Source organism: Pelobates fuscus, chromosome 11 (genome assembly GCF_036172605.1).
Source record: "Pelobates fuscus isolate aPelFus1 chromosome 11, aPelFus1.pri, whole genome shotgun sequence".
In the NCBI taxonomy this organism is placed as follows: Eukaryota; Metazoa; Chordata; class Amphibia; order Anura; family Pelobatidae; genus Pelobates; species Pelobates fuscus.
Window position 1 is genome coordinate 121,152,620 of NC_086327.1, and position 11,300 is coordinate 121,163,919.

An 11,300-nucleotide genomic window follows, 5' to 3' on the forward strand; every position below is an offset into this window, starting at 1 on the left:
CCCATGTCCGATTTACAAATTGACTATACAGTGATGCCTAAATCTGGTGGACATCGCTACCTGCTGGTAGTTGTGTGTACCTATTCAGGCTGGGTAGAAGCATGTCCTACTCGTACAGAGAAAGCAGGAGAAGTTGTGAGATTCCTGCTACGAGAAATAATACCCCGATATGGACTACCCTGCTCTATAGGATCGGACAATGGTCCAGCTTTTGTTCATCAGTGCCTACAACAACTGACTCATATGCTTGGTATAAAGTGGAGGCTTCATACGGCATATAGACCCCAGAGTTCTGGTAAGGTAGAGAGAATGAATAGAACTATTAAGAATCAGTTGGCTAAAATGTGTCAGGAAACCCAACTTAAGTGGAACGTTCTCTTGCCCATAGCTTTATTGCGAATCCGCAGTACACCTACCAGAAAGATGGGCCTCTCTCCTTTTGAAATCATGTATGGGCGACCACCTCCCGTACTTGGTAACTTAAGGGGGGATTTGAGTCAGTTGGGAGAAGGAATTACCCGGCAGCAGGTTGTAGAGTTGGGTAAGACTATGGAGGAGGTACAGAAATGGGTACAAGATAGATTACCTGTGAATATTTATCCCCCAGTTCATAGTTACCACCCAGGAGACCAAGTGTGGATTAAAGAGTGGAATAATGTACCGTTAGGGCCAAGTGGAGAGGTCCATATGTTGTTCTTTTGTCTACCCCTACAGCGATAAAAGTAGCCGAAGTGACTCCGTGGATACATCACTCCAGGGTTAAACCAGCAGCAGTCGATTCTTGGCAAGCTACAGCAGATCCAGAGAATCCCTGCAAGATCCGGTTAAAGCGCACGACTCAGTCGGGGTGACGAGGAACCTTGTGGATTACTAATTTTATTGTTTCAGAGATTTGGTAAGTGAGTGAGAAGGCCATAATAAAGCCTGTCCGCTCACCGACGTGTAGCATATAAGACAGGAAAAGTCTCGAAGGGACCCCTGTGAAGACGAGCAGAACTCCATTCCCTTACATCCTGGAAGCTGAGGTGCCTTCGCACGGACGAAGACTGAGGATGACGACGAAAGATGTGCTTATAATAATGTTTTTATATGTGTATTTTTATATTCAGGAAGGTAGAGGTACCGACACTCCTAGCTGTGAGGTATGCATTAAGACTACAAGAACAGGTAACCATATTTCCCAAACCCTAATTTGGCATTCGCAATACGAGTGTAAAGGAGATGTATCAAGATGTAGATACTTAAATATAGAATATAGTGTGTGCCATTTAGGAGTAGGAGAACCTAAGTGCTTCAGTCCAGAGTATCAACCCCGTACAATTTGGTTGACTCTCAGGAATGGAGATCCTCAGGGGACCCTAATTAATAAGACGGTATTAGAATCCGTACATTCTTCGGGTGTTCTGCTATTTGATGCATGTAAGGCGATATCAAGTGGTAGAAAGCCGTGGAATGTATGTGGGGATCTTAGATGGGAGAGGACGTATGGGTCTAACGATAAATATATTTGTCCCAGTAGTAAAAATAAGTATGTGAGTCCTAGATGCCCAAATAGAGATTATAACTTTTGCCCATATTGGTCTTGTGTGGGGTGGGCGACTTGGGGACAGACAGTAGGCAAGGATATGATTGTGACTAAGTTGCCTACCAGTCCATATTGTAAGTCTATGGAATGCAATCCAGTCCATATACTTATAAATAACCCCGACAAGTTCTTGGATAAATATGGTAATTTATTTGGGTTTCAAATATATGGGACGGGTTTAGATCCTGGGACAGTATTGTTTATAGGGATAGAGACTGATACGGTATCCTCCCAGACTCATCAAGTATACCATTCCTTTTATGAAGAGATGAGCATAGATAATAAGATCCCCCATAATGCTAAAAACCTGTTCATTGATTTAGCCGAAAGTATTGCTGGTAGTCTTAATGTTACCAACTGCTATGTGTGTGGAGGTACTAACATGGGAGACCAATGGCCTTGGGAAGCAAAGGAGGTAATGTCCGGTTCTGAGGCAGTTGACCAATTAATATCTACACAAGCCGATTATCATATGAGTATAAGAGGTAAATCTGAGTGGAGATTAAAGACCTCCATCATAGGTTATGTTTGCATAGCGAGGAAAGGAATGATGTATAATACTTCTGTAGGAGAATTAACTTGTCTAGGGCAAAAAGCTTATGATGATGATACAAAGAATACAACTTGGTGGTCGGCTTCAAATGTCTCAGAACCATCTAACCCGTTTGCTAGATACACCAATTTAAAGGATGTGTGGTTTGATTTATCCATCACATCTAACTGGAGAGCCCCGGCAAATTTGTACTGGATCTGTGGTAAGAAAGCCTATTCGGAGTTGCCACAGGACTGGGAAGGGGCATGTGTGTTGGGTATGCTCAAACCATCCTTTTTCTTGTTACCTATTGAAACAGGTGAGACTTTAGGTGTTAAAGTGTATGATGTGAATCATAGGAAGAAAAGGGGACCAATAGAGATAGGCACCTGGGAAGATAATGAATGGCCTCCCCAGCGTATTATAGATTACTATGGGCCAGCCACGTGGGCAGAGGATGGTACCTTTGGTTATAGAACCCCAATTTATATGCTCAACCGTATTATAAGATTACAGGCAGTGGTTGAGATCATTACTAACGAGACATCACAAGCGCTCAATCTTCTAGCGAAGCATAATACCAGGATGAGGACAGCAGTATACCAAAATAGATTAGCCTTGGATTACCTTTTGGCAGTAGAGGGAGGTGTATGTGGGAAGTTTAACCTGAGCAATTGCTGTCTTCAAATAGATGACGAAGGGCAAGCAATAGCTGAGCTTACTAGCCATATGGTTAAACTAGCGCATGTGCCTACTCAGGTATGGAAAGGGTATAATCCAAGTAGTTGGTTTGGTAGTTGGTATGAGTGGTTTGGAGGGCTTAAGGCAGTGGTGAGTGGAGTCCTACTGATTTTAATGTTGTGTCTACTCCTGCCGTGTATTATACCCTTAGTAGTTAGGTCTGTGCAAAGCCTGATAGAAAATATAGCAGAGAGGAAGGCTGCTGCACAGATAATGGCAATTTATAAATATAAGGCTCTAGATCAGGGAGAACCAATGCAGGAAGATGAGTGTTGAAGATTCACATCATAGATAAGTCTGGTCTGGTTCAAGGTAACTTGCGGTGTATGCAAACCAAGGTTAAGTGATGCCTCAAGTAATTGTGAAATATCAAGAGGCATCAAAGGGGGGAATGTGGTGGAATCTCGGTAAAAATAAATTTAGTAGGCCGAGATTACCACGTGGCATGTGTACGTGCATATGCTGACGTATCGATCAGTTGGTTGCACGAGGCAAGATACGATCAGTAGTGTACGGAGCATGTGCAAGAATACAGGATATAGTATTCCCCTCCTCCATTGTGCTGGACAGGCCATGCGGTCAAGCAGGAAGTTAATTCTTATTTGTATTGATTGGTCAAGAGAATGTGCGGGTGGAGCTTAATATGGGAGGAGTTATGTGCCTATATAAGGAACCTGCACTATTGTCCGGGGCTCAGAACTTGCTGTATTTTGGTGACACTAGTCCCTCTGAGTCCCGATCGGTGATCCAATAAAGAATCTCTTCCTTCCTGAAGAAACCTGTGTCCATCTCTCTGTGCTTGGCTTCCGTCAGTTTCTCCGGTATCACAAGGATAAATCTGACTGCCATTCTGGGGTCAAGGAGGAATTTCTTTTCCTAGCTTGTTGCAAAATTGTGCTTCAAACTGGGTTTCTTGCCTTCTTTTGGATCAACAGCAAAAAACAAATGTGAGGAAGGCTGAACTTGATGGACGCAAGTCTCTTTTCAGCTATGTAACTATGTAACATGGAATTCTCCATAAGTAACTAAAGTAGTCATTTATTATATATGTAATTAATTTCCCTCTTGTCTGTAGCTTTTTTGTTCTTCCATGTAATATATGATTATGTATTATCTTTCCTAAATTTTGAAGCTTCATTGCTCATTTGTAGACTCTTTGATCTTTACAGAGACCTGAAGCCAGCAAATATCTTATTGGACGAAAACGGTAACATTAAAATTTCCGATTTTGGACTTGCATTAGAAAACATGTTCGGAGATAAAACGGCTACAGATTATGCTGGCACAAAAATGTACATGGCTCTGGAGGTGAGGAATAGATTATAAATAATGCGCAATATCATGTTAATTAGAAACTTTATATTGAAAGGTATTTTAAGGAAAAAATACTTAGTATATAGTAGGTGACACTACAGTCCAAAAACAGGAAAAGCTGAGGGTGACATAAGTAATTCTGACATTAGTGGAATGAGCAGAGCTTAGTCTTAACTCAGGAAAAAACTCCAAAAACTGACACGGATTATTAACAGTTACTTTGTATTGTACTTTGGAGTAATGACAGAACTAATCCTGGGGCCATGAACTATAATGAATGTCAAAATGTACTGCTGATCCTGCTCTGTATTGAGTTAAACCGTAATTCTTTTGAAATGCCTAGAACTGCATAGAATTTAGTATAGTTATCAAAAACATTAACTATTGTTATGTGTGAAAATTTCCTTTTAGAGATGAGTGTAATATTTACAAAGAATATTCCATAATAAGTGATGGGACAGTGAGGAAGTTGATCTATTTAAAGTCTTTCCATATGTGTGTTTAACTCCAGAGCTCACACGTCCTCGATCCTGGAAAAGCTGTGAATTGTAATGAATTAGCTTAAGATTGTAATAATAAAATACTAGATGTATTCTACGGAATACTTGCAATTCATTTCATATTACCTATTGCCTTGTTGTCACACTCTATATGTGCGTCCACCCTACAATAGTTGATAATACTTTTATTATAAGAGTCCAGTTTGCCAATTGTTTTTCTCTCAATGAATTCTGGCAGATGGTGAACAGTGAAAAGTACAATGCGTGCGTGGATTGGTGGTCATTGGGGGTGATTATCTATGAGATGGCTGTGGGATATCATCCTTTTTATCATCAACCTTGGAGAACAAAGACCAGATTATCGGAGATTTACACACCAGAGTATCCTAAGGATCTCAGCGCTGACACACGCGATATAATAGAAAAGGTCAGCTTGATTTTGCTCTCTAGGATATTATCAAGGAATAGAAAAGGCTAAATGGAACTGTGTTATTAAACAGAAGGTGTCAGCTAGATGACATTTCCTGATGTACATAGGATGTCTTTAACAGAGAGCTCATAAGAAGTATGAAATAGTTGTTAATTTATAAGGGAGCGAATGTATATCTACAGGAAGCTATTTCATGTAACATTATTTCCCTCAGATAATGACGATAGCCAGACTGTAAGGACTTACTGTACTTAGTAGATCATCCCTTGCTGTGTACGTATGTGCATTTTATACTTACTGTATGTCTTAGCATTGATCATAGCGAATATTTACAATATAAAATAGGGAAAACTTTTCTGACAGTAAATGATTGTAGGAAAAAAGTTATGAAGAAATTTTGTACAGAAAAGGGACCCCATGCAATAAAGATTTGATCATATTTATGAAGGAGAATTATGACTTCCCATTCGTTTAGAGAAAGAGAGAGAGCTAAAAGTGATGGCGCAGGGCTGAAAAGGAACAGATAACGTTGTCGAGGTAAGTACACAGAGTGTAATGTAAAGCGCTACGGAATCTGTTGGCGCTATATAAATGGCGATAATAATAATAATATATAATTAATGTAAAATGCAATGTATATTCATGTACAGAACATTTCATTAGGGTTTGCACACAGTGAAATTTTGTTTTATAAATGACCAACATTTATTGAATATTAAAATCAGACAAAATTAATACAACTGAAATATCAAAATTAAATTATTATTTTTTGTTAATTACCAGCAATTAATTAATTGTGCAGGTAGATATCTAAATGAGGTATAAAGAGGGCAAATTGGCCCTTCATTAGATCTTGCTTGGGTACTCCCCCCTGATCACAGCTATCACATTCCATATGAGCGATTTATTGGAGATGAACTGACTAATCACTGTATTGTCTGAACTAAGCTCCTTTAGATTATTAGAGCTAAGGTCTCTTAATTAGTTAGATTTTGGGGGCGGAAGCTCTGACTGTATCTATAAAATAAACTGACGTGGGGCAGAAGAAATAGTTGTCCCTATGTGTTTCAGGGCAGAAGGGCACATGGATAGATAGCTCATTTTATTTTTCAGTTAATATGAAAGAGGTAAATTATGATTGAACAGACATATAGCTTTGTTTAATTTCGGTCAGAACTTGTACAATTTCCTCCATCCTTAAGGGGTTAAAGTATCATTATTTCTGTTCTAAAACAACACATTTGGACATAGAGAATCTCATTAAAGCTTCACATATTGCCACAAGACGGCTTTCATGGGGTCTTAACAAGGTTCCTTCATTTTTTTTTAAAAAAATCAGTTTTTAATTTTCAATGGATTTTTCCAAGCTCAGCATCCAGGGGATTACGCAAGTAATTTAATACGGAACCCCGGAAAAAATATATCCATGAGAATGACTAATTTGGACATTTAGACCTCCAAATAAAGGCTGAAAGATGAAAAATGTAACCATATTTACCTCTTATGGTTATACTAATATCACTGTTTATTTTCTTTCTCTGTAGAGATCATCATTGGAAAGCTTCATGGAAATTGTCACCACTGAGGAGGCGCTGTCACTTTCACCTACCTTACAGTTTTACCCCTTAAGGACCAAACTTCTGGAATAAAAGGAAATCATGGCATGTCACACATGTCATGTGTCCTTAAGAGGTTAAACTTGGTTAATATGTGTAGTGACGCTGTGTAAAGAAAGGGCTGCATAAAGAAAGTGATTTATCATCTAAATGGCAGAAAATTGAGCGGTTAGACTAGAGGGGATGGTTTATACCTATATACCACTTCATTAATTTAAAGTTGTTTTGGTGCTCAGAGTGTCCCTCTCAAAGCAAAATATAACCTCCTTTATAGAGAACTGAACAAGTCAAGAGTTTAAATATCCCATTATTTAGTCCATAGTTTTTACATTAGCGTATTAAAAGAAAATTTATATATACATATTATGAAATTAGAGACATTACCATAAACTGTGCTAAAGTTCTGGTACACAAATGGCTTAAAGTTATAGAATCCAAATGAACACGCTATGCTTTATAGACATCTATAAGAGTTCATGCATTGTCATTATATATTCTGTGTAATAGAGTATTTCGATATCCCATTTATGTATTACTTTTTTTATTTTTCAGAGTATAAACCCCTTACCCCAGAGAGATGAGCTCCTCTTCTATAATATAATATAAGAAACAAAAAGGAAACAGAGAAGAGAAGGTGACAATGTTATTTAAAAAAAAAAAAAACTTGAATAAAAGGGATGTACTCTACAAATAAATGCTTATTTTATCTCTGTTCATTTCTCCTACGTATGGTTGTATGTAAATATCTAGCAAAAGTGTAGAACTGAAATTATCTTACTGAGGCCTACATTTTATATATTTTTTTGTTTTAGATAAACTTTTAAAATTATTTAATATGTTGAAAAATATATATTTTTATATATATATATATATTTTTTTTTTTTTACGTCCCTTTAGAATATACTACTTTTATTCCTAAAAGAACTTCAAACAATAAAAACAAAGTAGGGAATGGAGATCTGTTAACCAAAATAACCCATCTAAAAGTGTTCAGGTCCTTGTGAGATATTTAAAGACTTCACCTGTTTTTCCTGAATTTCGACTTCTGGAAAGAGTTTTGTGAACGTTACCTTACTAATATACACTGTATGTTAATAAGGCCATGATACTAGTACAAACTTATTGGAAGGAGCAACAAGCTCGTTGTGATAACTGGTAACGAGAAATCTTCAAGTGACTTTGGAAGTCAGCTGCCTGTAACAATAGTTAGTCTCGTCCATACAAACATATTCCTTCTACATGTAAGGTCAACAACCCATCATCATCCAAAATCCAATCTTCCTCTCGGTACAAAAATAAAACAAAACAAAAAAGCGCTTGGTTCCTAGACTTTTTTTGAGGTCCACAGTGTTTCAAGCTTGATGTCCTTTATCATTTACTTATTAAGTAACATTTATTTGGAACAGTGTTTTGCTTTATAATAAGTGTTTCAACCAAACAGTTTTTTTTGTTTTGTTTAAAGCATATTCAACCTCAGAAACATAACTTTATTCATATCTTCAGGGCTAAGTCTCCTTCGTTTGATAAGTAAGGTTTGTTCACACATATTTACACATTCGCTTCTGGCTCCGACAGCAGGGACAGCAAGGAGCCAGAAGGCAAGTTTGGATAGTTTTACATGTTTTTGGGCAACAGATGACCAATACTGGAAGAGGTCTGGAGTAACCTGGAAAGAGCCCCTTGTAAATAGTCATAGACTTCATTTTTCCCCATTCGGTCATCGTCTTGGACTTTGGTTGTCTCTGCAGCTGGCCTAGGCTTTTTAGTAGGTGCCTCAAATTCACCCTCTTCTGACCCGTCTCGAACTTCATTAATTAACTCACAGACCTTACCAATAATTTCTTCATGTTGATACGGTGGAACTGGCCTTAGTTTTTTCTGTGGATCTAGGATCATAGCTACTTTATGTGCTGACTCCACCTTAAAGTTCTCCTTTAAAGCTTCAAGGAAGAGATGGCAGAGTTTGCTGATAACTCCTGCATCATTTGCCTTCGATGTGAAGAGCTTCTCCAACTTGACGTAGGTTGGAAGCACAAGCTGTAGTGTGGGTTTGCGTTCATTGCTTAGCTCTATTACAGCTTGCTTAACAGGTCCTAAAATGGCAGCTAAGTTGCTCAGTAAGTGTTTGTTTAGGTTTTGGATGACATTTGGCCTTTTTGCCCGGCTATAGAATTCACAGATTTGCTCGTATCGTTCATGAACGAGCAGGAGAGAATCAGTTACAGAATTCCAGCAGGGAGGTGGTGAGGTTTCTTCTAAAGAGCCAAATGTCTCCTTTGAGATACCAGATTACCCAGCCAGTTCTTCTGAAACATTTAAGAGTTCAATGACCTCGTGCATATTGCGAGCTTGAAGTGTGCGCTTGCTTAGCACGCTTTGTACCACTGAGTTCAAAGAACAGGCTGAACAACGAAGGCAGGTTCCTCCAGACTTGGAGAATGCAGAAGAATTCACTTTGCAGTCTGTAACATAAACTGTCCTAATCTCTGACATCACAAACTCTGATAGTACATTCTGCACCCATTGAGGGATAAATTCTCCGCTATCTCTATTGTCCACGTCCTTAATTCCCAAGACATATCATTTTATTTGGTTGCACTCAGCCTGATATGCTGTGAGTATGTAACAGGAATCTGTTCCAATGCACTGGGCATGACAAGTGACTCCAATTCCCAGGCAGATGTTACTTCCCAGAGCACAAGTCACCTTCACTTTGACTTGGTTGTACATTCGAGGTAAATGCTTCACAGCCAATGTGTTCATATTCCCCAGTATCTCGTGTACAGAAAACGATCCATAACGAGCGCCAGTGTCAACAAGTGTCTGTGCAAGTTTCAGGAATTCTTTGCCATTGACCACACTCAGAGCCCCGAGATCAGCACACATTACCCTCAGTAATTGCTCTGCAATGTGTTGACGTTCCTTCTCAGGTAGTGAATTGTTAAGTGGTCCGGTTGTTGAAGAATGGGTACTGTTATTGGTGCTGTTTCTTTGAACTTGAGGCTTCCAGTTCTCTTCCACAGGTGGTAAAGATCTGGCCTGATTCGAGGAAACGTTGTTTTCATTGTCGGCTTCTGATTTAGCACCTTTCTCTTCTTTCACTGGCTTGTTACTCGGTTCCTCTTTTCTTTTTATTTTTTTCTTCCATCCCTTGCTTTGTATTAATGGAAATGAACTGGGAATAATTTGATTGGCCGGTTCTTTCTGCCAGGCTGTAATATTCCCGGCTACCACCATGTCTGACATTCCGTGCGTTCTGCTGGAACCACTTGAATGCTGAGAGTTGCTGTTTGTTTCTTCACAGTTGTTTGGTACTTTGTGTTCTATGTCATGGCTGAAAGTGCCCTTGAGAGTTCCTGATACGGAGTGTAGTATTTGTATTGCTTTCCGCAGAATTCACACGTGTAATTACCGGTTTTTGGACCAAGTTTCAGAAACGGTTCAGGGTCCTCTTTTTTTGCGTCCCCTGAAGTTACCATCATATGGATATAGGTGTCATCCACTGCATGCAAGTCCCTGTGCTCCTGGAAGCAGCTGTAATATTTGTATTTTTTGCCACAGATGTCGAAAATTGTTTCCCTGTGATGCACCTTCACCTGAGCCAGTTTCATTGTTTGTCAAGAACACGGGAGATTTACCTATGTGCGCTCGGACATGTGTCTGAAAACAGTTATAATACTTGTACTTCTTCCGACAAATTCCACACTCATACGCTCCTGGCGATGAAGTGCTGATCCTCGGTGGGATACTACGTGCCCGGCTGCTTGAAGTCCAGGAAGGCTCTCGACTCATTGTGGCGCTGTGTCTTTCTGGTGAATCCTCCCCTATGTTTTGCTGGTTTCGGTTGTCTCCAATGACCACACAGATCTCGGCAGGTATCTCTTCCCCACCCTCATTCATTTTCCCCTTGTTGGACTCTTTGGTGTTCTGCCAGATTACTCCTGGAATCTCTTCCTCCGCTTGCTCTTTTTTTACGGTTACATCTTGGGTGGTCATCATTTGCGGCCTTTAGGGTGAGCGTTGTCTGCCAGGATTCTTGCACTCTCCCTGGCCGGGGGGTCCGGAGACACTCACAGAGATCGGGGTCCGCTCAGTCCGGCTCCTGGCAGCTCGGCCGTGGGAGAGTTCGGCGGATCGGAGTGAGGAGAGAGAGAGAGCGGGGGGAGGGAGCATGGAGGGGGGGGGAGAGACAGGAGGGAGGGGGAGCTATATTTTTTATATTTAATATTTTTTAAATATATTTTAAAATATATGATACATTTTTGATATTTTAAAATTTTGTAAAAATAATTGTATAAGTTCATAAAAAATATTAAATCAATTGAAAAACAAATCCAAAAATATTAAATAGAGGTCTTAGCGAACATATTATGACACCAAGATGATTAGAACCAAGTTACCTAATGGCTGAATAAGAAACCCGGTCTTCTAGATTGAAGAGCCCTTGGAGGATAAATGCTATTAAAATGCTAATAAATGCATCAATTAATAACCAGTAAACCACAAACCAACATTGTTCCTTATTGTGCTTAATACGATATCTCCTCTCAAAAAAAATAAAAAATATAGTTTAATTTGGAAC

General features: G+C 39.3%; 1 pseudogene; it reads right to left on the reverse strand.

Moving 5' to 3' along the window:
• Positions 1–7,628: 7,628 nt before the first annotated feature.
• On the reverse strand, positions 7,629–10,895 carry LOC134577818 (zinc finger protein 618-like; annotated as a pseudogene).
• Positions 10,896–11,300: the final 405 nt, after the last annotated feature.